This window comes from Anolis carolinensis, chromosome 6, assembly GCF_035594765.1.
Source record: "Anolis carolinensis isolate JA03-04 chromosome 6, rAnoCar3.1.pri, whole genome shotgun sequence".
Lineage (NCBI taxonomy): Eukaryota > Metazoa > Chordata > Lepidosauria > Squamata > Dactyloidae > Anolis > Anolis carolinensis.
In genome coordinates this window covers 56,659,506-56,685,220 of record NC_085846.1, presented here as the reverse complement: position 1 = coordinate 56,685,220, position 25,715 = coordinate 56,659,506, and the positions used below count along the sequence as shown (strand labels likewise).

Below are 25,715 nucleotides of genomic sequence, written 5' to 3'. Positions count from 1 at the left end.
ACAAGGTTGTCCATTATCCCCAATGTTATTTGCTCTGGTAATAGAACCCCTAGCATATAAAATAAGGATGGATGAAACATGGGAAGGGTATAAGATTGGGAGGAAGGAGGAGTTGAGATTGAACCTGTATGCGGACGATGCAATAATTTTAACACAGAGACCAAGGGAAATGATTAAATCAATGAAAATAATATTGAGGGAGTTTAAAAAAGTATCAGGGCTATCAGTAAATATGGAGAAATCAGATATATTATTTATTAATACGCCACCGAAGGAACAATTAGAGATAAGGAAGGAATCAGGATTAAAATTGGGTATTAAAAAGATGAAGTATTTGGGAATTTGGATATTTAAGACACTTGATAAAATAATAGATGGAAATTATAGAATGGCATGGAAGAGAATGTTAAAACAAATGAGTAGGTGGAAGAATAAAAATTTGAGGCAGATGTCTAGGATAAGGGCATTGAAAATATTGATAATTCCAAAAATGATGTATTTATTTCAGGCTCTCCCAGGAATTCCTCCCATGGCAAAATTAAAGGAATGGGATAGGAAACTAAATTATTGGGTTGAAGGAGGGAAAAGACCAAGAGTAAGGAAAAAATTGATAATTGCAAAAGAAATGAAAGGGGGATGGGGCTGTCCATGCCTAGAGCTATATAGTGATGCCTTCCAAATTGAAAGAGCAATAGAATTACAAGTGACAAATAAAAAATGGGTGAGATTTGAAAAGGAAATGAATGGAGTTAATTGTGAAGAAATAATCTTTAGAAAATGGGATAAGAGAAATATAGATAAATTAATAGGACCAATGAAAGGAACAATGCAAGTGTGGAAGAAATGGCAAGGGAGAATAAGTAGCTTAAAATCTAAAATGTCAACAGTATGGATAATCAATAAGGATAAGGAATCAAATATGAATAGAAATATTCAAACATTGAAGGAAAAAGGAATAGAGAGACTAGAACAACTATATGACAGAGAGGGAACGGTAAGAGAAAATAAAATTAAACAATGGCTTGGAGAAGAAAATTGGTTACAGATAAGAGCAATCTGTGCATATTGCAAAATAAAAGAAAATATTAATATGGTTAAGAGAGAAGATAACGCCTTTGAAAAGATAATAAGAGAAAAGGGGGAAGGAAAGAAGGCACAGGCCAGCAAAATATATACAATGCTCATAGAGGCTGATGGATATATAATACGGGATCTGAAAAGTATGTGGGAAACGGAGCTGCAAATCACAGAACAAGAGATGAGAAATGTGGTAGAGACAATAGGGATGAAAAGGAATACCAGAGTGCAAGAAATGAGGAGGAAAATATTGCACAAATGGTATCGTACACCCTGCCAATTAGCATACTACTATAAAAAGGGGAGTAGTCAGTGCTGGCATGGATGTCATCAGAAAGGGCGGTTTATGCACATGATGTGGGAATGTGAACATGTACAATATTTTTGGCAGACTATACAAAATGAGTCAAATCAAATACTAGGAAATGAGTGGGTCATAACAAAGGAAATAGCGGTATTAGGGAAAAGAGAGGAAATGGGAAATAAAAGGGAAATAAAAGAAGCAATAATTGAATGTGCACAAGCAGTAATAGTATTAGGGTGGAAAGATAAATCAAAATGGACAGTAAATAAATGGTACCAATATATGGTGGAGCAAATCGAATTTGAAATTATGAATGTGAAACTAAATGTTGTAAAAACTAATGAAAATAGAACAAGAGAAATGGAAGAAAGATGGACAATGGTAAAGAACTATATCATGAATCAATCTGGAGATCAAGCCATAAGAAATAAGATACAAATGTTATATAGTATATAGGTTGGAAATGGATTAAGATAAAGATATAAAAATTGTCTCATAAAGAAACGAATATGTAAAAAGAAAACAATCCTCGTGTTGGTGGTGGGAATTTTAAATGTTTTGTATGTCTACGGTATGTATTTTTTGTGTTTTAAAAAATAAAAATTTATTTTTTAAAAAATGATATACAGTGGTTTCTGGTTACTTGAGAGTTATTATTAAAAATAGGCCTAACTTACACTATACCCTATATCAGGGGTCCCCAAACTAAGGCCCGGGGGCCGGATGCGGCCCTCCAAGGTCATTTACCTGGCCCCTGCCCTCAGTTTTATAATATAATATTTTTATATCAGTTTTAATAATATAATATTGTATATACATATAATATTGATAGAAATATTACAATGTAATACTAATAATTATACCATATAATAATATTAATTATATATTATATATTACATGTAATATTACTAATAATTTTACAATATAGTGCTATAATTCAATATAGTAATATATAATGCTAATATTGTTTTATGCTAATAATATAATATATTGTTAGGTAAAGGTAAAGGTTTTCCCCTGATGTTAAGTCCAGTCGTGACCGACTCTGCGGGTTGGTGCTCATCTCCATTTCTAAGCCGAAGAGTCGGCGTTGTCCATAGACACCTCCAAGGTCATGTGGCCGGCATGACTGCATGGAGTGCCGTTACCTTCCCGCCGGAGCGGTATCTATTGATCTACTCACATTGGCATGTTTTCAAACTGCTAGGTTGGCAGGAGCTGGGGCTAACAGCGGGCGCTCATTCTGCTCCCAGGATTTGAACCTGGCACCTTTTGGTCCGCAAATAATTATATATTGTATATAGATATAAATTGTAAGCCACTCTGAGTCCCCTTCGGGGTGAGAAGGACAGGATATAAATGTAGTAAATAAATAAATAATAAATAAATAAATTTTGACTTAGGCTCGCCCAAAATCTGAAATGACTTGAAGACACACAACAACAATAATCCTAATTAACTTGACTATGTTATTGGCCAGAAGCAGGTCCACACTTACCATTGAAATCCTGATCGGTTTGAGTTGGTTAAAATTGTTTTTATTTTTAAATATTGTATTTTTCTTTCATTGTTGTTGTTGTTGTTGTTGTTGTTTTTGTACTACAAATAAGACATATGCAATGTGCATAGGAATTTGTTCATTTTTTTCTTCAAATTATCATTCGGCCCCTCAACAGTCTGAAGGATTGTGGACCGGCCCTCTGCTTTAAAAGTTTGAGGACCCCTGCCCTATATTATACCATACTGTAAGCTCTGCATTGACTTGATAGTAATGTTGAAATACAATAGTTAAAAACAAACAGACAAACTTAAATTAACACAGTTAAAAGTTTTATTTTAATATATTATAAAAAGCCTTTTATTTAAAGTATTATTTCTTCAATTTTTGCCGGTTTCTTGAGAAAGCTGGTAGCTCGCGTTCTCATTAACTGAGAGTCTAATGCACTAGATTTTGGTGTTATCCTTAAATGGGGCAGTCTCTTAAGAACATTTTATCATCTCATCTTTGTGGGAAACTGGAGCTAGATAGCAGATTTCTATAAAACTTCTCTCCAATTGATAGGGGAAAAAGTTCAAGACTATTTAAACATATGAGGATTCAGATACTTGGCAGTTTTTATGTATCATTCCCATACAACAAAAGGTAAGGATATGAAGAAAAATTCTTATGATATCCTGAATTAGCCTCAGGATTTGACCAAAGGAAATTCAGCAAAGCTTCTATAACTATAACCAAAAGAAATGAAAAGTTCCAGGAAAGTATGAAACGAATTATCTAGCTCCCTCTCCCGCATTTAAATATTACTAGCTTTTGAGAGTCAGAATATAGATCTATTGTTGGACTTCCTTGAAGGTAAATATACACAAAATTACAAGTCTGTCTTAGGTTGATATTGATATGTAGCTATAAAGAGGAGGTGGAGCAACTGGGGCAATGTATCTTGTGACTTCCAGCAAAAAAAACTGCTTCATCTCCTACGTATGTACTTGCCCTTGCCATGATCATGCTATACTGAACTTCCTACGAGCATGGGCCTTTGTTGAGACAGTGGACAGACCCCTGACACTATATGTGTGCTTCAGGCACCATATGTTTTCTGGTCTATATTGGCAATATCCAATATCCAGCAACTAAAACCCAAATAATATAAATTCTGTCCCCACATTTCATATATAGGAAGTCCCCAAGTTACGAACAAGATAGGTTCTGTAGGTTTGTTTTTAAATTGAATTTTTATGTAAGTTGGAACAGGTACATTTTCAAGTGTAACTCCAGCCAAATATAAATGTATATATTTTAGCTTTGGACAGCATAGGGAAAGGTTAACACCCATGTGGTGTTCATTTTGCTGCCTGTGCTCCTGTTCAGAAGATTTCACCTCACTTTCGGCCCCTGTGATAAGTGGATTTTGAAAAATTTGGTTTCTTGTGGAAACAAGGATAGGTGGGAAAGTTTCAGTTGAGACACCTTGTCCCCATAACTCTTCCAGGAGTGAATTTTGCTTCTGAAGGCTAGATTTCTCTCACTTCCTGTTGTCTCATCCCTGTTCTTAACTGTCATTTGTAAGTTGGATGTTTGTAACTCACGGACTGACTGTATAGGGGCAGGAATAAAAGAATGGGATTGCGAAAGACCTTATTGCAAGATTTGTTAAATTTTATTTACTGCAAAATGCATCTGCAATGAATTTTAATGCTTTACTAAGTTAGAAAAGGTTAAGCAAGTATTTAATACAGATGCTTAGTCAGTTATTACAGCACTCAGGATATTTAATAAACTTTGATGGTGGAAAAACTGCAGACTCCATACAGAAAATTCTATTATCTCTATTCATCAGCAATCTCTGTAATTATTTTCTAAGTAAAGTAATATAAAATAAAATGGCAAATAGCATATTAATCCCATTTCTTTCTTACAGGTTTAAAGAGGGATCTCATAACCTCTCCTCCTGTACACTCCATTATTTAAAATTAAGGTGCACAATTTATCAAACAGAATTTCATCGCTGCCTTTAATACATACAACTCATTAAACATATTCAAAACACTAAGGAACTGTATAATACAAAGTGTTCAAAGACTTCTATATTCTCTAAAACCAGGTCAGTCTTGTCTTGACTGGCTAAAAGATAATGTTTTTAATGTTATTTGCTATCCAATCATTTTCAATTTCAATTGTTTTTTTTTACAGATAATTCAATCTAATCCAACCAATATTTTAGTTACATTTCAAATATCTCTGTCACAAACAAGATCTTCTCACAATGCAGATATTAATAGCAAACATTAACATACTGATTATGGAGTGTACAAATAGTTAAACTTAACAGGCTTGTACAAACAGTTAAACTTAACTATTTGTTCCAGGCTTGTACAAATAGTTAAACTTAACAATAGTCATCTCATCCTCCCAATATGTGCAGAAAAAAAGCCTTAGAATTGCTTCATCATTTATAGCAATGGCAGTGTCAGAAACTAGAACTTGCCAGCAATGAATACCTGCTTCACCTCGTATATTCATATTTGCTGCTCTGGAATATGCAGACTTATAGAAAGGGTCATTCTTCTTGAATCTCACTTACTGATGAAACTAATACTACATGCCAATTCCTGGAATTTCTCGTATTTCATTCACTGTATAATCTTGCATGTCTTTAGATAGCAAAACAACCAAAGCTACTGTTAACATCAAACAGATAACGTTTTTGTCAAGATTACTGAAAAGCATCTTGCATTATGGAAGCATTTGAACAATAAGAAAAGAAGCTTGTATTCCCACATGAATGATATTGTTACATTTGTAGCAACTGGTCTAAAAAGCTGCCTTGGTGAATATTAATTCCTCTGCAACAAACTACAACTAGACTCATGGTGATAATTTAGGCTTGACCTAAATTACCTAAAGAACCAGCGAAAGCACACCATCTTAAAAAGTCAGAAGACAGATGAGCGTACAACAAAAATTTCTCCTTCTATTGCACAGCTAACGCCACATCTTACAGCAAGAATAGAGAATGTATTAACAACAACAACAACAACAGCAACAGAAATAATACATGTATCCCTCATTGCAACATACTTTGTTATTGAGAAATAAATACTTGCTCTCATTCTTAAAATTGGTTTGGTGAAGGTGGGAGAAACTGCCATCTTTATAATAGAAAGGATAAACGTTGAAACAAGAGGGTGGGAAAATACCATGTCTCTATTTGATTTAGACCTACTACTTCTCAAGTATCAGTTCAGATTAAACTAAACACCTACAAGTGATCAGAATAAGACTCGCCATTCAACAAACTTAACTCATATTTGATTAAGGACAGCATATAGAAAGTGTTAACATAGAATAGTTAACATAAAACCTGGAGATAAGTGAAATCTAACCATTAAAAAAATGGTGGTAGGTTGAACCCTATGCAACTTTAGTAGTAATTTCCTATTTAAATATGGTTTGGGGTAAAGGCAACATGTTGAAAGAGTCCCAACTTCTCCACAGCTGCTGAAATCCTGCAGAACAAGCAATTCACACATGATCTGCAGCTGTAAACAAAGGAAAATCTTCTCTAATTCACTCCCTTCCATCAACAAAAATTCAAAGAAAAGCCCTACTTCTGCTTGCTTGTTGTTGTGTGTCTTCCATTCATTCCTAGCACAAGATAACCCTAAGGGAAACTTATCACATTAGTAAAGTAGTGTTAAGTCATAGAAAATTTATTTTATTTTAATATGTTATTTGCTCTGCTTTGACAACGACAAAATAAAAATGCAAACACCACACGACCTTTTTCAAAATATCAAATTACAATTAATTAGAAAAGGGGAACTTTAAAGCCTTTGTTGCCCCAACTCTCCTAATCTATACCTTAATCCCACCCACTGGTTCTATTAAATGAAGTTATTTTCCAAGGACTCCACTTACCTTGGAATATATTATATTGAACCCAATGGGCTTACATCTGAGTGCACACAAACAGTATGGTACTATTAATCACAACAGGTGAATTTTATAAAGCAACCAAACAGAAGGGAAATTATTTTCTCATTTGGAGAGAAATACAGGCAGTCCCTGAGTTACAAACAGGGCTGAGACAACAGGAAGCGAGAGGAAATCTACCCTAGGGAGGGAAATTCACTCCTGTAAGAGTTATCATGGAGAAAAGGTGCCTTCACTGAAGCTTCATCACCAATCCTTGTTTCTACAACACGCCAACATTTTCAAAATCCAATTATCACAGAAAGTGAGTTGAAATCTTATGAACAGGGGCAGAGAAAGCAAAACAAAGTTTACAGGGATGTATTCCTTCCCTATGCTATCCAAAACAAAACAATAATCTGGCTGGATGGATTAATAATAATAATAATAACAATAATAATAATAAACTTTATTTATTTACAGTATTTATTTTCCGCCCTTCTCACTCCGAAGGGGATTCAGGGCGGATCACATTACACATATAAGGCAAACATTCAATGTCATAACATAGAACAGAGGCAGACGCAGGCACCGGGCTGGCCTCGAACTCATGACCTCTTGGTCAGAGTGATTTGTTGCAGCTGGCTGCTAACCAGCCTGCACCACAGCCTGGCCTTATATACCGCCCTATCTCCTGGATGGGATTCAGGGCAGTTTCTAATCATAAAAACAACACATACATTACATAGCAACATAATAACACATTATTAAGCAAGGTAAAACAGTACAATTATATAGCAATAAATAACACACAACCTGATCAAGGGCATGGGAACCACTTAAATGTACCTGTTCCGATATACATACAAATTCATCTTAAGAACAAACCTACAGATCCTATCTTGTTCATAACCTGGGAATGCCTGTATAAAGATGGAAAGATGGCAAACCCATAAATAATATAAATTACAATTCAATTTAAAACAAATATAATTTTGGATTTGAGTTGTTTTTGCATAGGTCAACAGTAGCAAATGTGGGTTTTTTTGTAAGCTTGGCTTCTTGACCCAAGTGATAAGGAAGAACATTAAAGTAATTTACATTATGTTACTAGCTTTGAAATCTCACAGTGGGAGATGCTATGAGTCTAATGAACACAGCAAACATTATTTCCTTAAAAAAAAAAAAAGAAATAGTCAGTTTTAACACTCAGAATTCAAATGCTGCCATTTATTTCAACTACAGTCTTATACCGGTTTCTGTAACCAGGAACTCAAGCACTAAATGACAGAAGTCATTATATATATATATATATATATATATATATACACACACACACACACACACACACACACACACACCATTAAACATGCAATAGATTTACCAAATTTATAAGAAGCCTGATTTTGTTTCTTAGCCATTAACAAAGTATACAATTGAAATACCATCTTACACATCATTTCCCACTTTATATGACAGCCAGCTAATTTCACTATTAATTTGTTGAATTACAAAATAAGTATGTCTTTAGATCCAGTAATTGTAACCACTGACTACTGTTACAAGCAGTGAAATAGGCCCTTGGCTTATATAATAAATATGTATGACAAACTGACAAATCCCTCCCCGCCCCCCTATTTTATTAACTGTGGTGTATTTTGTTAATGAAGCTACAAAGAAACAAAATAATCAGATAACAATTCTTAAATACAGAGTCACAAGATTTTAGAGCTGAAAGGCACCTTGGGTGGTTACCTAACATGGATATTCCCAAATATTTCCACTCACAGATGCAAAATCTCTCTCCTTAAAGACCAAGTATATCTCCCCATCTTGACCCACCTTTCTTCATATCCTGAAAGTGCATATAACCTGGTATCTGTTATCATTGTTCCTGCTTATATGCCAAAAACTCCTCCTATCACCAGATTTTACAAGCACCTTCCTGTAAATTTTCTTAGTCCTTCCAGCTCTTTATCCTTCAGTCTTCCCTCTTGTGCTCAAAACAACCATCCCGAAATTCACACTGCTCCATCCCGTGTTCCTTCTGTTTACTCCACCCATTGATTCAAGTGGTTAAAATCTGACATAATTCTAAACAATTGAAAGTCAAATACATACAGTGTAACAGGAAGCATTGGGAAACCGTTAACAGTAGGTGCACTACTAGAGTTCATAGGTATTAAAACCTTGCAATCCAAATTTTGCTTTAAAATATACCACTGAAATTACCAACATTAAAATAAAAGGTGAAAAAGTAATACAAATATAGCATTAAATTTAAGTGGACTTTTCACCATCATGCAATAGTGAAATACATATTTGAAGGCAAAATGGAGTTTTCAGATAGCTTTCCTGCTATTCAACAATCCAGCAGAAAGTTGCTTGCATTTTATTCTGTGTTCAATTATGGCATATAGTATTTCATTACAAAAGATTTCAGTTAAATTTATGCAAAAAGCAGTCATTCCATATGCATTATCTATAAAATTCCAAAGATATAAAAACTGAGTCGTTATCTAGACAGAAACCACTGATAATCCATAGAAACTTCAGATTAGAAAGAGAGACCAACAGGATACATGAAAAAAGCTCAACAAATTGCATCCACTGAAAAGATGACAAATGAGGAATGTTTTAAAATGCAGAAGCATCTCCTCAAAATAAACTCTTCCAAGGAATTTCCAACTTTAAAAAAACCACCAATCCCTTCTCTCCATAACAGTACCACTTTCCCCTCTCTCTAACATGATATTGATATGATCTACTGATCATATCAAAATTAACAATTTTGGCCCTAAAACCTGCCCTCAATTTATATGAGGTAAACTTATACCCAACTACCGTATATATGGTACTCTAGGGCAGTGGCAGATAGTGGCTCACATATCAGTAGGACAGTGAATCTGCTCTAGGTTTTAAAAGACTGAACTTGAAAGGCCTTTGCAAGGCACCAAGCCTGTAGGAGGGGGAGTAGCTTCTTCCAAGTCTGGATTAAAATACACAAAGTAGGGATGTCAAACGCATTTTCCCCAAGGGCCACATCAGCTTTATGATTATCTTCAAAGGGTCATTTGTAATTGTAAAGCTGTATAAATGTAACTATGTTGCACTGGCAATGAAAGCCATATAAACTGATGGACCAGATTTGGCCTGCAGGCCTTGTGTTTCGCGTATGCCATAGAGCAGTTTCTTAAACTCTGCTCCTCCATATGTTTTGGACTTCAGCTCCCACAATTCGTAGCAGCTGGTAAGCTACCTGGGATTTCTGGGAGCTGAAGTTCAAAACACCTGGAGGAGCACAGTCTGAGAAACACTTCCATAGAGGATTCCCCACCATTTCATATCAGGGCCACCAGCTGCTATTGTCTAGGGATGAGGGAAATACTGTTTTCAAAATGTTGTTGGACTTCAATTTCCATCAACCACGGTCATGCATTCAATGAGCATAGATGATGTGCGCTCTGGTCTAATATGGAGGGAGAGACACAGTTCCTCATTCTTTTTTATAAATTGCATATTCTGTTTGACTGAGTGTATTCATTATGAGCCTATTATGCCTTTGCTTGATCCATGCAATAAAACAGCCTGAAAGCGATTTCAACAGTAAAAAATAAAGCAGTTTATGCCAAATATTCTGAGGAGAAAGGGTTGTTTTTAACAACCCCAAACTATAATAATTTAACTCAGTGTTAGGCCTTTCTGATGAACTGTTTGAGTATTGTAATTTAGCTCTTAGTAGACTTCTCTTTCTATCTGAAACCATGGCTGTTGCTAGGAAAAAAGGATGTGATATTATACAAGCAGTCTGGATACACCAGTGAGAGAACAGATGCTATTAGAATTCAACCAATATGTACCAGCATATCTACAACAACCTATTTTCTATCTTATGAACCCATACCTTTTCTACACCCTGCACTGGAGAATGACTTTCCTTCCTGTTTTCACTCTAATGTATGGTATACAAAAAGTATGTGTACTTGCATTCTGGATTATGGCATGACTATATTACAATCAGTAAGATAATATGCAGTTGGCTCTCCATATTCATGGATGTTGCATCCACAGAATTAACCATTCACAACCATTCATGATTTTGTCATTTTATATAAACAAGATAATTTTACTAGGACACTGTATACAACATAACTTGAGCTCACAAAATTTGATATCCATGAGGGCCCTGAAACTAAACCCCAGTAGATACCAAGGGCTCACTGTATTCCATTTTAAAGTTTACAGTTTTCACCAGTTGCTTTTCTCATTTAAAAAGCTTTCATGGTTTTTATATACCTCTACATTAAAAACAATATTCAAAGTGGTTTATAAAATGTTTTATACAGAATATAATCTGTATGTGCATTACCTGTACTAAGATGCTTTTCTTCCCTCCTCACTATCTTCTTGATTTTTTAGTGTTCAAAATCTACCCACACTGATCACATAAAGAAGTTTGAAACTGATTTAAGGCTGTAATGGCCATAAAATGTACATCAGCAATGCGCATTGCAATGCACATCAAGAATGATACAGTGCTTTTAAAGAAGTCCAGGAGAGTCTGGTGCACATCTCTCCTGAAATTGGCAGGTGGGGGGGGGGGCGCTGCAAAGTTGTTTGAGGCCAGGTTTCATGTTTCCATCTTTCCAGCTTCAGATCAGTTCCAAGCATGGCAATCTGACCAACATGTAGCAAAACCAGTTCCTTTTAAATTTGTTCCAAGATAAATTATAGTGTTAGTGTAGAAGTGCCCCAAATCTCTGGAAAGAGGTTTGTCATTCCATATATTGTAGCATATAAAATGTACTGACTGTAGTACACAGTTCATCAAAAATAGAAAAGGTATTTTTCAATGTCTGTCCTCACAATCACCACTATAGCACAAAGTGGACTCCCACTCACCGTAGCTGAAAGACGAAACACAGTTGCATACATTATAATAGCTAGAACACCGTATCGTACACATTTTTGCTGAAATGAACTTCTTAAATTATAATAGTCCACTGTCCAGCAAGCTTTATTTACTATGGTCTATATAAGTAAATGACTTAAATAACTTAAAGGCAGCAGATTTTGTCTGATCTTGGGAGCTAAGCACAGCCACCTCTGATTGGTACTCAGGTTGGAGACTATCAAGGAACTTGTGGCTGTTTGAGAAGTCCTAAAAGACTAGTTAGGACAGTGGTTCTCAACCCGTGGGTCCCCAGGTGTTTTGGCCTACAACTTCCAGAAATCCAACCAGCTTACCAGCTGTTAGGATTTCTGGGAGTTGAAGACTAAAACATCTGGGGACTCACAGGTTGAGAACCACTGAGCCAGGACTGGCCAAGGAGGCAGACAAACGGGTAGTGGATGAGAAGTAACACCCCAGCACCGGATTGAAAGTGGGTGATCAGGTGTGGCTATCCACATGGCACCCTTCATCTTGATGGTCCTGCAAGAAGTTGGATGTGTGGATTATTGGGTCATACCACACTGTGGCCCAGATAAATCCAGTGGCTTTTTGGCTTCAGTTACCAAGGGGAATTGGGATTCACCCCGTGTTCCACTGCTCTTCATTGGTTCCTGCAACAGACGTCCACCCCAATGTTGACAGTGTGGTATCTCCTCCTCCGGTGTTTGTAGAGGGAAAGGAGGAATTTGAGGTCACACAGATTTTGAACTCAAGGCACCATCGAGGGCACCTTCAATACCTCAATTGTGTAGGGCATGAGCTGGACCAACATTCTTTAGAGGATGTGGAGAAGTAACTCCTGAGTTACAAAGCCTGTTTAACTGGGATTACTGGTAGAAACCCGGCCTTTTACGAGAGGGAGGAGTGGTTCATAGAGCGAGGGGGTGGGAGTAGTGTCATTGTTTGTACCGATGAGGAGCTGGAAGAAGGATTACTTCTCCCAGCCTCTAAGTAGGGTTCTAATAGAGAGCAAAAAGAAGTGCAGCCAGAGACCAAAGAGGTCACAACTATGGAACAGGAACAACAGCAATCCCAAGTGGACAATGAAAGTCTTACCATTCTTCTGGGCTCACAGCAAGGGCAGGACTGCAGACTTTGAGTTGGGAGACCAGGGGTTAAGTATTCAGCTACAGCTACAATTAAGGACAGATGGTATTCAAGTGAAGAGATCTAATAGTCTGGCTGAGAAGAGGGCCAGTAGGTGGGAACACTTGAGAGGCCTGCAAAATAGCTGAAGTCTAGAATACCTAGCTGTGGGTAGCAACACTGTTTTTTTGAGGCTACAGCTGTGAGCATTATGTTTTGTGCCTTGAACCCTTGAAAGATGGACTGTACCTTGGATGTTGAATTGTGGAGCACCCCTGGAAACTGTGTTGGTAAGATAACTTGTCTTTGGAATATTGGAACGGGTATACGGCTTATCCCCTTGTCTCCTCCTTGCTTGGCTGATTGATTTCAGTGTCGACCTCAGGCTGCCCCTGAACTATATTTGTGTGTTCAGCTGCTTTACAGAGATGAGCTCAAAGGACTCTGACATAGATGATGACTCTGATGACCAGGATTTGAATTATCACTCAGTCACGGAAATCTACTGAGTGACCTTAGGCAAGACACATTATCTCAGCCTCAGAGGGAGGCAAGTTTCCTCTGTCCAAATCCTATCAAGCAAACTTCATAAGTTTGATGTGTTGTCAAAGGCTTTCATGGCCGGAATCACTGGGTCTTTGTGAGTTTTCTGGCTGTATGGCCATGTTCCAGAAGCCTTCTCTCCTGACGTTTTGCCCACTTCTATGGCAGGCATCCTCAGAGGTTGAGGGGTCTGTTGGAAACTAAGTAAGTGAGGTTTATGTATCCGTGGAATATCGCGGATGGGGGAAAGAACTCGTCTGTTTGAGGTACATGCGAATGTTGCAGTTTGGCACCTTGATTAGTATTTTAATGGCCCACAGTTTCAGGCCTGGCTGGTAGCATTAAATTGTTGAAAATTAATTTTGATATTCCCAACTATCCTGAAATCAACTATCCACTATCTTTCATCAACAACCTTTTTCTGCTTAAATACATTTAGTTATAAGAAATGATTTAATACCCAAGCTTTAACTTCAAATAATGATATGATAATAAAGCAGGAGAAGAGAGGAATTCCAATAACAAAGTAAAAAGAGAAGTACATATAGCAAGCAAAGGACTAAAACGTTCAAAGGTCATAGAAATGTGCATCACCAGGCTAACTTTCCTAACAGTGTGTTCAACCAATTACAATGGCTTGCAACATTTGAAGGGTTAACTGGTGGGGAGGCAACAGTATGAATGCCAGACCAACTTCTCTTTCCATCCAATACAATAGGTGGAAAAGGGTTGTAAATTTCACTGTCTTTGCAAAGCTGCCTCCATTTGGAAACCCTGCTTTAGCAGCATTCTGCAATACATGTCAGGGCTAATAATGGATCCTCAATGTGACAAAGATTAAGCTTATTGGCAAAGCTTAAGACCCATTGTACTTCACAACTGGTTATACTAGTGAAGGTTGATAGAGGCATAGTCCAACAATATCTGGAGACCTGAAAACTGCTGAGGTAGATGGACAAGTGTGATCTGATTCAGTTTAAGATCATTTATCACCCATAGTACTGCCACAAAACAATTTGGACTAACAAAACAAAACCACTTAAACCTGGCATGAGTGCAACTCTCCAGATGTTCAATAGTGTCACATGAAATTTATAGCTTGCACCAGAAACTATCCAGCATGTTCATTCTTCTGAATAGATGCAATACATATATAAATAAAGCATGCTTAAGTGGTCTTTAGTCCAAATTGTGAAACAGTATTGAATAGAGGTGGGCAGCCAGCTCTAAAGGTTTTATCAAAGAATAGCAACATGTACAACCTATTAGTGAAGGGATATTTCAGGGGGACTCGGTGGGATGGTTTCAATTATCCAAGGCAGGAAGGCAGCAGGGTTTCCAGATGTTCCCTTATTTTAGCAGCTTTTCTTATTCAGCAACATCAAAGCCACACAGAACAAAAAGACCATCCTGTTTTCCAAAGCAGTGCAGCAATGTCAGGTCCTCGAGTTTTTCAAAGGCAGACCCAGCACCACCAACAGTCGGTTGTTATCAGTTTCCCATTTGCTTATGAATTCCCTTTAGAAGGTGAAATCAGAGGATGGGGGAAGGTGTATCATTTTTTATAATATGGAAAGCATGAGATCACATCCGAAGCCATTCTCAGTAACCGAAACCTTACAGGAAAAAAGAAACATTGCACAGACTCAAACTTCACAATCTATGAGGTTTCAAAAAAACAAAGGGCGGAAGGAAGGGTGGAGTTGCACCATACAAATACACATTTGAGCTGTAGTTTACTATAGAAGAACAGCAGTGTGAGGAAGTGCTGTTACATGCAGTATGGTTTCAGTTAGTACATGTTTCCATATCCTGGTAGACAACACACAAAATAATAAATAGCAAATTGTTTGTCAGTAGGAAAAGGAGCTAACACCTCTTCATGACAAAGCATGAAGATATGCAAGCATCACAAATTACTGTGCACAATCCCTCTGCTCCAGGCCACCCTGGAGTAGAACTTTTTTGTTTTTAAAAAAAGTCCTTTGGAGTAACTGTAGCCATGTACAGCATTACACAAAATTGAAACAGAGCAGTCCACAATGTTTGCTTTCTGTGGGCCACAAAAGCATACTTTTGTGACTACATACTCATTTTTCTTGATGAGCTACATATTATACAACTTCAGTGATTTTCCTGAAAAGACTTGTATGAGTTTTTGAGTAATAATTTTTTCTCTTTGTTCCATGTAATGGTTACGTTCCCACTCCTCACTTTGACACAAATGATTCAACAACCTTGTTATCTTAATCAATGATACTACATGATCAATAAGTAGCAACTTGGAAGTCAGTCTATTTACTACAGAAAGCCTAAATCTTAATATGTGTAAGAAAGAGATATATTACCACAATTGATTAATTTATGTGTGAAAAGCTACATGTGGATGTATAACACACCTAGAAAGGCACCTGGCATCAAATGTTCTAACTCTAACATGTTTTCTGTACTTATCTAAGCAGCTAATGCTTCAAAACATTCAACCTTTAAAAAATTCATCTCAGGAGTAACTTGAAAAACTTCTGAAGTGAGAGAATTGGCCGTCTTCAAGGACATCCAGGGGACAACCGAATGTTTTGATGTTTTTACCATCCTTGTGGGAGACTTCTCTCATGTCCCCACATGGACCTGGAGTTAATAGAGGAAGCTCATCCGCGATCTCCCGGGTTGAGTTCGAACTGGCAACCTTCAGGCCAGCAACCCAACCTTCAAGTCATCAGTCCTGCTGGCACAAGGATTTAACCCACTGCGCCACCAGGGACTCTTTAATATGTAAACCTAGTACAATACCTTTCACATTATAACAGATTTAATAGTTTTCTTTTAAAAAAACTGCCAAAGACAACAACACACATATATGAAACTTTAATAATTATGACTGATTATGGCATAATATAGAAATTGAGACTGAAGAAAAAATGCCAGAAAAAATCAGAAGATTCCAGTAGATAATATTTTAAATTCACCTTGCAAATGAAGTGTGAGCAGAATGTACAACACACACAGGGATGGTTCATTAATACAAAATCCCAGTGATTTCAGTTATCTATATATATAAAAGAGTGATGGCATCACGGCAATTCACAAAACAACAAAAGTACAGGCCCCCCAACCTCAAAATTTGACAACACAACCCATCATCCACGCCTCAAGGTTGATACAACAAAAAGAAAAGAAAAATAAAGTCCTAATTAGAGGGAGAGCAATAATTTTTTTTATCCAATTGCTGCCAGTTTAGAGGGCTAATCTCTGCCCACTTGGTTGCCTAGCAACCAAGGGACAGCCAGGTTTCAGTTAGGGGACAGGCCGATTTAGGCCTCACTTAGACTTCTTCCACAGATTATCTAATTTGCACTGGATTATATGGCAGTGTAGACTCAAGGCCCTTCCACACAGCTATATAACCCATTTATAATCTTATATTATCTGCTTTGCACTGGATTATCTTGACTCCACACTGCCATATAATCTACTTCAGTGTGCATTTTATACAGCTGTGAAGAAGGAGCCTCATATAATCCAGTTCTGAGCAGATAATATAAGATTAGAAATATACAGTAGAGTCTCACTTATCCAACGTAAACAGGCTGGCAGGATAAGTGAATATGTTGGATAATAAGAAGGGATTCAGGAAAAGTCAATTAAACATCAAATTAGGTAATCGTTATACAAATTAAGCACAAAAACATCATATTATACAACAAATTTGATAGAAAAAGTAGTTCCATGCGCAGTAATGCTATGTAGTATTTACAGTAGAGTCTCACTTATCCAACACTCGCTTATCCAATGTTCTGGATTATCCAACGCATTTTTGTAGTCAATGCTTTCAATATATCATGATATTTTGGTGCTAAATTCATAAATACAGTAATTACTATATAGCATTACTGTGTACTGAACTACTTTTTCTGACAAATTTGTTGTCTAACATGATGTTTTGGTGCTTAATTTGTAAAATCATAACTTAATTTGATGTTTAATGGGGTTATCCTTAATTCCTCATTATCCAACATATTCGCTTATTCAACGTTCTGCCGGCCCGTTTATGTTGGATAAGTGAGACTCTACTGTACTGTATTTACAAATTTACCACTAAAATATCACAATGAATTTAAAACACTGACTACAAAAACATTGATTATGAAAAGGCAGACTGCGTTGGATAATCCAGAACATTGTATAAGCGAATGTTAGATAAGTGAGATTCTTCTTTAATATGAAATAATTACTGGGATAGAATAATGCAGAACAATATAATCTCTAAAACCAGGACAGTAAATAAACAGGGGAATTCCACACAGGAAACAATCAGGGCCAGCTAACACCTCCCAACAAAGTATTCCCATCATCAAAGTCTGGCAAATCCTGTTTTCTCAGGGCCACAGACAGTAGAAGCACATAAAATATTGCAAACAACACCACTCTGAAAACAAGGGAATTCCAGACAGGAAACAATCAGGGCCAGCTAACACCTCCCAACAAAGTATTCCCATCATCAAAGTCTGGAAAATCCTCTGTTTTCTCAGGGCCACAGACAGTAGAAGCACATAAAATATTGCAAACAACACCACTCTGAAAACAAGGGAATTCCAGACAGGAAACAATCAGGGCCAGCTAACACCTCCCAACAAAGTATTCCCATCATCAAAGTCTGGAAAATCCTCTGTTTTCTCAGGGCCACAGACAGTAGAAGCACATAAAATATCGCAAACAACACCACTCCGAAAACAAGGGAATTCCAGACAGGAAACAATCAGGGCCAGCTAACACCTCCCAACAAAAAATTCACTCAGGGAGGAAACAGCCAGGCTTTAAAGCTGCAAGGCCATTACATCCTAATCATTTTTCCTAATTGCAGCATTCATACTTGCCTCCAACAAACAAACAAAACCAATCAGAAATATTGTATATTCACAACCTTTAGGAAATAATATCCCCTGATGGTGCAGCGTGTTAAAGCGCTGAGCTGCTGAACTTCTGGACTGAAAGGCCACAGGTTTGAATTGGGGGAGCGGAGAGAGCCCTCACTGTTAGCCCCAGCTTCTGCCAACCCAGAAGTTCGAAAACATGCAAATGTGAGTACATCAATAGGTACTGCTCCGGCGGGAAGGTAACGCCGCTCCATGTAGTCATCCCACATGACCTTGGAGGAGTCTACGGACAACGCCGGCTCTTCGGCTTAGAAATGGAGATGAGCACCAACCTCCAGAGTCAGACACGACTGGACTTAATCTATGGGGAAAACCTTTACCCTTGACCTTAACTACCACCAATTCCTCAATACTTTATTTCCCATACCACCATACTTCGCCACAGCAACGCGTGGCCGGGCACAGCTAGTGTACCCAATAAATGAATAAGGCCAAAAAGTTCTTAACTTTAACATTTCTTTAAGTTTTCAATCACAGTTCTATAACTGCTTAAATATACAGCAAAATAAATAAATAAAGCATAAAAGCACTATCTTGTTACAAATGTGAAAGGAACCAAGAATTGGCTACAGCTTTTCACCAGCATTTGGTATAGTAGTGACCTTGGATCTGGGACAATTTTTAGGATATTCTGACCAAAGTTCCTGATTCAGAGCAAGTGAAAGTGTAGATATGAACAACTACTGAAAATGATGGCCATGGTATTATTTTAGTTCCTTTTTCTCCAACTATCAAAGCAAAGTTGTATTTCTTTTAACCTTACCTGACATATTCAGAATTAGATTAAAGTAGAGTTGATGAAAAATGAGTGCTAAAATAGAACTTGGAAAAGCTGGGGAAACTCAACTAACCCAGAAATATATAAAGACTGGGGTTGCTAAGAGACTATAGTTTTTTAAAAACTGTTGTTGTCACCCCTGTGAACAAAAGTGAATTAGCTATTGCTTCAGACACACTATAATTAATTGCTGGCCTAAATACTAGAAAGACACCAGATCCTGTCTGCTCTTGCAACCTAAGTGGGGTCAGTCTTCGGTGGGAAACAGCCAATGAATCCCAGTTTGCTATAGACCAGTGGTTCCCAAACTTATTTGGCCTACCGTCCCCTTTCCAGAAAAAAAATATTACTCAGCACCCTCGAAATTATTTTTTTTAATAGCAATTAAACAGAAAGATATGTACCTGTGGCCATCACCGCTCCCCTGGATTGCTGCAGTGCCCACTAGGGGGCGGTAGCGCCTACCTTTGGAATAACTGCTATAGACTATATTTCAGTGGAAGAAATTGGCAAAATTTCTTCTGAGTACAATCAGCCTTCCATATCCATGAACCCTATATTCACAGATTCAACTATTCATAGCTTGAAAATAATCTGAAGGGGAAAAAGAAATCCCAAAACTTTGAGGGACACAATTTTACTATGCCATTGTATATACAGTAATGGGACTAGAACATTCACAGGCAGCAGCGGAACCAAATCCCAGTGGATAGCACTGTACTCCTTTGCATAAGAAAACTCTGGAAGTCTCCATATGTCAACTTGAAGGTATGCACCTGCTCACACACAGAGTAAGCTCCCATAATAAATGTAGATAAACCTCTTATCCTGTCAGAGCTCTACGAAGCCTTGCCATTACTTCACAGATGCCTACTGCTGCCATTTTTGACACAAGTCATTCTTGACTTTCTATACCACCGCATCTTAAATTGTAGGTCCCAACCCCAAATCGGGTCCCCTTAACACAATGTTGGGGTCACGAAAAATGCAAAAGTCAAGGGTTTCTGAATGCCACACATTTACACAAATTGTTAGCAGCAACATGCAGTGTTTACCATGGACTCTGCAGAAAATGCTTCAGCTGTTGTACTCCACTAAAAAGGGGGAATCAGCCTGGTTAGGAAATATTTGATTTTATACATCTTTTACCTATGTATGTATGTTAAAATTTCTTGGGCGGAAAGGGGTCATGAGAGGAAAAAGTTTTTTAAAATCCTGTTCTAAACAGTGTATAGCTAGCTGAAGTAAGTTAAGTAAGTTAACACAGGAGGAGCTGACAATCAACAGCTAGTGAAAGAAAAAAATGAAAGAGAGGAAAGAAAAGTGCAACTATGCCAAAGGTTTCAAGGTGGATTTTGATGAGAGGTTTGAAAGGAAAAAGAAAGAAAAAAGATGTGTGTATGTGTGTGTGTGTGGGGGGGAGGCTAAGTTATTGCACATCTCATTCTTGGAGACAGTGCCAAGCATGGAGTGAAGAAATAGAGAAAAAACGGAAGTCTTTTGAGGGGGCAGGAAAGTTTGGGACTAGAAAGAGCACATGAGGCCCCTTCTACACAGCTGTATAAAATCCACATTGAATTGGATTATATGGCAGCGTGGACTCAGATAACCCAGTTCAAAGTAGATATTGTGGATTACCTGCCTTGATATCCAGGATTATATGGCTGTGTGGAAGGGCCCACAGTACAGTTTCACAGGAACTTAGAACAGGTATATCTTGGTATAAATATAATGATAACTTTTTAATCTTTGTTCTATGTATTTTAATCTATGTATTTCAATTGAATAGTGTTTTATCTGTGTGTTTTGACTACTGTATATTGTAGCCCAAGCCATGAGGAGAGGCAGGTACCAAATGCATTACTATTAATAGTAGAAAGAGGAGGAGTAGATTATTTTGATAATCTTATATTAGTTACTCGGGGCATTTCTACACTGCCCCTTTATTTGTTTATCCCAGGTACCTGGCAGTGGGGATTCATATATTCCAGTTGAAAACAGATAATCTGGGATCAGATCCTGGGATAAAGGGCAGTGTGGAAGGGCCCTCTGATAAGTATAATACACATCAATTCCCAATTCCAAAACTAACTTGCCAAATCTACATTCGATGGTGTATAGTAATATGTTCCATGAAAAAGGAGAAAGTGGCAAGGAGAAGAATAAATAGGCAAAGGAGCACTAAACACTGGGGGCCCTTTCAAATAGGCCCTATATCCCAGGATTCCAGGGTTTTTGTTTATCCCAGATTATCAGGCAGTGTGGACTCATTTAATCCAGTTTAAAGCAGAAAACTTGGGATCAGATCCTGGGATATAGGGCATGTCTGGAAGGGCCCCCATTTCAAAGAAGATATTGTGGAATATCTTGCCTTGATATTCTGGGTTATATGGCTGTGTGGAAGGGTCCCTATGTTGGAATGACAACCTTCATCAAGCTTTCTCTAGCAATCTGTCTATGATCTTGTTGCTTACTGTTTCCTGTATGTATGTTCTGTTGTGCAGATTCCTTTATGCTATGGTTTCTAAGTTATAAAAGGGGCTGCAGGCTACATGCACTCGCTCTCTCCCCCTCCTTTTGACTATGTGACCTGATAGCTGTTTTGTTACAAGAGAGATGTCCTGGCTGGCTTTCACAGGGAACCACTTCAAAGATATTTGAAACTGGACGAATAAGCTTTTGAATGATGAACACATGAAAGTTGTGAGTAAACCAAATATGTTATTTCCATCAAAGTCTACTTCATTTTTGTCTCTCAGGTGCATGTTAATCTGGTGTTGGACTGATCGATCTGCCCATTTTATAATAGCCCCATTCTTGAGGTGTTGCCAATGCTATATTGCACTTTGTCCATTTTAACTGTGAAATTACCTTCCCCATTTCGGCCCATTTCGGCACATGTTGCACGTTGCCTGGGTTCTATGAATTAGTCTCCAGTGTCAATATTGTATGTTTTATGTTGATTTTAACGATTGTTTTTACTGTAATTGATGTTTTTTTATTGGATAACTGTTTTATTGCTGTGTTTTGATATTTGATTGTTTTATCAGGCAAGGCCCGATGTAAGCTGCCCCGAGTCCCTTCGGGGAGATGGGGCGGGGTATAAAAATAAAGTTATTATTATTATGATGTTATGAAACAAGTTGTTTCATGGGAGAGTACCTCTTTAGGCATCATAATAATAATAATAATAATAAATTGTTATTTATACCCCCACTTTTCTCCCTAAGTGGGACCCAAAGTGACTCACAACATTTTAAAAACAGTACAAACAACAAACACCTATAACAAAACCATATATAAGAATGACATAAATAAACGTTCTAAAATTATTTAACTATTACTATTATTGCAGAGACTCGCCAATTAAAATAACACACACTTCACACAACACACTGCAAGTTAACCTCCCTGTCATTTCAGATTAGATTTCTTCATCAAATGCTTGCTTGAACAGGGAGGTGTTCAGCTGTTTTTAAAAAGATGTCAGGGAAGGGGCTGTTTTAATCTCCTTCGGGAGGGAGTTCCAGAGGGTCGGGGCGCCCACTGAGAAGGCCCTCTCTCTCATCATCACCAATCGCATTTGTGACAATGGTGGCAGCAAGAGAGGGGCATCTCTGGAAGATCTTAATACTTGAGCAGGTTGGTATGAGGAAATGCGGACAGATAGGTAAGTTAGACCTGAACCCTTTAGAGCAGTGGTTCTCAACCTGTGGGTCCCCTGATGTTTTGGCCTTCAACTCCCAGAAATCCTAACAGCTGGTAAACTGACTGTTACTGCTGGGAGTTGTAAGCTAAAGCACGTAGGGACCCACAGATTGAGAACCACTGATTTAGGGCTTTAAAGGTCAAACCCAGCACCTTGAAACAGGACCGGAAACATATTGACAGACAATGTGGGTGCTGTAGCAGTGGGGTGGTACACTCCCTGGGTCCATCACCTGTGAGAAACCTGTGAGATCACCTGTGAGATCTTTGGACTAACTGAAGTTTCCGAGCACTCTTCAGCAGCAGCCTCAAATAGCCTGTTACAGTAGTCTAGGTGGAATGTAATCAAGAAATGGACCACCATGGCCAAGTCCAGCTTCTCAAGGTATGGTTGCAGTTGATGCACAAGTTTTAATTGTGCAAGGGCCCTCCTGGCCACCATCGCCACCTGATCCTCCAGGCTTAGCGATGAGTCCAGGAGGACCCCCAGACCTCAGACCTGTGTCTTCAGGGGGAGTGTGACCCCATCCAGCACAGGAGCAGAAGGACCTCCATCTTGTCTGAATTCAGTTTCAATTTGTTTGTCCTCATCCAGTCCACAACAGCTGATAGACACAGGTTCAGGGTCTGGGCTGCTTCCTTGGCTTTTGGTGGAAATGAGTAGTAGAGTTGAGTGTCATCTGCTTACAGATGGCACCGACCTCCAAAACTCCGGATTATCACTCCCAATGGCTTCATGTAGACGTGAAACAGCATGGGGGTCAATACTGCACCCTGTGAACTCCACAGGATAAAGGCCATGAGGTTGAACAGGTATCCCCCAACACCACTAATAAAAACAACTTCTAAAGCTCTGCTGTTTTTATGTCTTTTTCCTGACAGATCAGAGGTTGCAGGTTATTCGGTATAACAACTGAAACCATTGCCTAGGTAAAGGTTTTCCCGTGACAATAATAATAATAATAACTTTATTTTTATACCCTGCCTCTATCTCCCCAAAGGGGACTCAGGGCGGCTTACATGGGGCCAAGCCCGAATAAAAACAATAGCAATATAAAACACAACAATAGACAGAAAACATGCACAATTATAAAAATTTAAACATTAGCCAATAAAAACAAATGACAAGAACTAATAAAAACATGGATTAAAACAGAGAGGTTATAAAAGTAGACTGGGTAAGGTGCACCATATAAATATTGTAAACACGAGTCTAGTCTAATCGTGTCTGACTCTGGAGATTGGTGCTCATCTCCGTTTCTAAGATGAAGAGCCAGTGTTGTCCAAAGACACCTGCAAGGTCATGTGGCCAGCATGATGGCATGGAGCGCCGTTAGCTTCCTGCCAGAATAGTGCCTATTGATTTACTCACATTTGCATGTTTTCAAACTGCTAGGTTGGCAGAAGCTGGGCATAACAGCGGGAGCTCACCTTGCTTCTCATATTCGAACTGCCAACCTTTCAGTCAGCAAGTTCAGCAGCTCAGCAGTTTAACCAGCTACGCCACCAGTTGTTATTCGGTATAACAACTGAAACCATTGCCTAGCATAATTATATTTGGCTGTGTACTACAAGAGGAGATTCTGCTCTAAGGGGATTTTTGGCTCTTCTCTAAAAGGCTGTGTTCTCTAATACCTGAGGCCTTGAATAGAGCCTTGAAAGTGTCAATAACCCACTCCAAAGTATGGGAAGTAATGGGACTGACTTTGATGAATGAGGCATAAAGATGGAAGGAGACTTGACAGGAATGAATGAAGAGACAACTGCTTCCTGACTTGGGGAAGAGACTGGGCGAAGCTGGGGAGGATGGCAACGAGACAGCGTGTTCAGAGAGCAACACTGAAGGAAGGTAGGGAGCCCTTAGTATTTCCTGCCCCTAAAGCAGTCATGGGCAAACGTCGGCACTCCAGGTGTTTTGGACTTCAACTCCCGGTGGGCTGTTAGGAATTGCGGGAGTTGAAGTCCAAAACACCTGGAGGGCCGACGTTTGTCCATGCCTGCCCTAAAAACATAACGCCCCAGGGTTCACTCGACGTGTCACAAAATGAGAAGTGCGTTCTAAAGCCACAATGAAACTCCCCCAATCAATCCCCACAGAAAGAGCACATACTTTTTGTCTTTGGGCCGCTTTGAGTTATCCGCTGAGAGCCTCGTTCTCTCTCTTTTTTTTTTTTTCCCCCTGAGGGCGGCGGGAAAGTGTGTGCGCGCGCGAGGCCGTCAGGTGCAGGAAGACCCTGAGAGAAAAAGGGAGGGAGGGAAGGAGGGAGGCACGCGCTTGGAGCAGGGCGACGAATGTGGGTCCGGACCGGAGGCGCGCGCCTGGCCCCCTGGAGCGCGCGCGCGCTCGCTCGCAAAGTAGGACAGTGGGCAGCCTCCCCCGCCCTGAAACCAAGCGCGCGCCCCCCTCCCTCCCTCCTCATTGGTCATCTCTGTATCGATATTGCTCCCTTTGCTTGGGTTTGACGGGGAGCGGGAGTCACCTGCAACAGACACCCCCCTCTGCTCTCTTTCCCAAGCGCCCCGCTCACCCCCCCCCCCCCCCAAATGGAAAGTGAAGGACCTTGTTGCGGCGCGAGGGTCTCCGTATCTCCGCCAGAGGCCGGTGGCTTTCAATCAGGAATGGAGTTCGCCGGCCCCGCAGTTCTTCTCGCCGCCGAAGTTCGCCCTGGGCTGCCTTTGGGGGCGTGGATGGGCGAGGAGTGGCTCGCTCTCGCTCGCTCTCGCTTTCTATCCCATCCTCAGAGCCCTAAAGGAACACACACAGGCGCTGCTGCTTCTGCCTCGGCTCTCACTTCCTCTTCCTCCCTCCTGCTGGTTGGAGACGCGATTTGCATCTGCAAGGAGGCTCCCTGCGAGGGACGGAGGACAGAAGACGCGCTTCCGCCATCCGCCAGCTCCTTTGGGCTCTGGGCTCGTCT

General features: G+C 39.1%; 1 protein-coding gene across 2 annotated transcripts in view; it reads right to left on the bottom strand.

The window, feature by feature from the left end:
* The window catches only part of elmo1 (engulfment and cell motility 1), a 393,582-nt gene extending 368,085 nt beyond the window's left edge, over positions 1–25,497 (bottom strand). Inside the window, exon 1 of one of the 2 annotated variants that reach the window (XM_008112853.3) lies at positions 25,358–25,497. The gene's annotated coding sequence lies outside the window, so the exon portion shown is untranslated. Of the gene's footprint in view, positions 1–24,907; positions 25,058–25,357 lie in introns of those variants that run through there. The other variant, XM_008112854.3, reaches the window with a different exon arrangement.
* Positions 25,498–25,715: the final 218 nt, after the last annotated feature.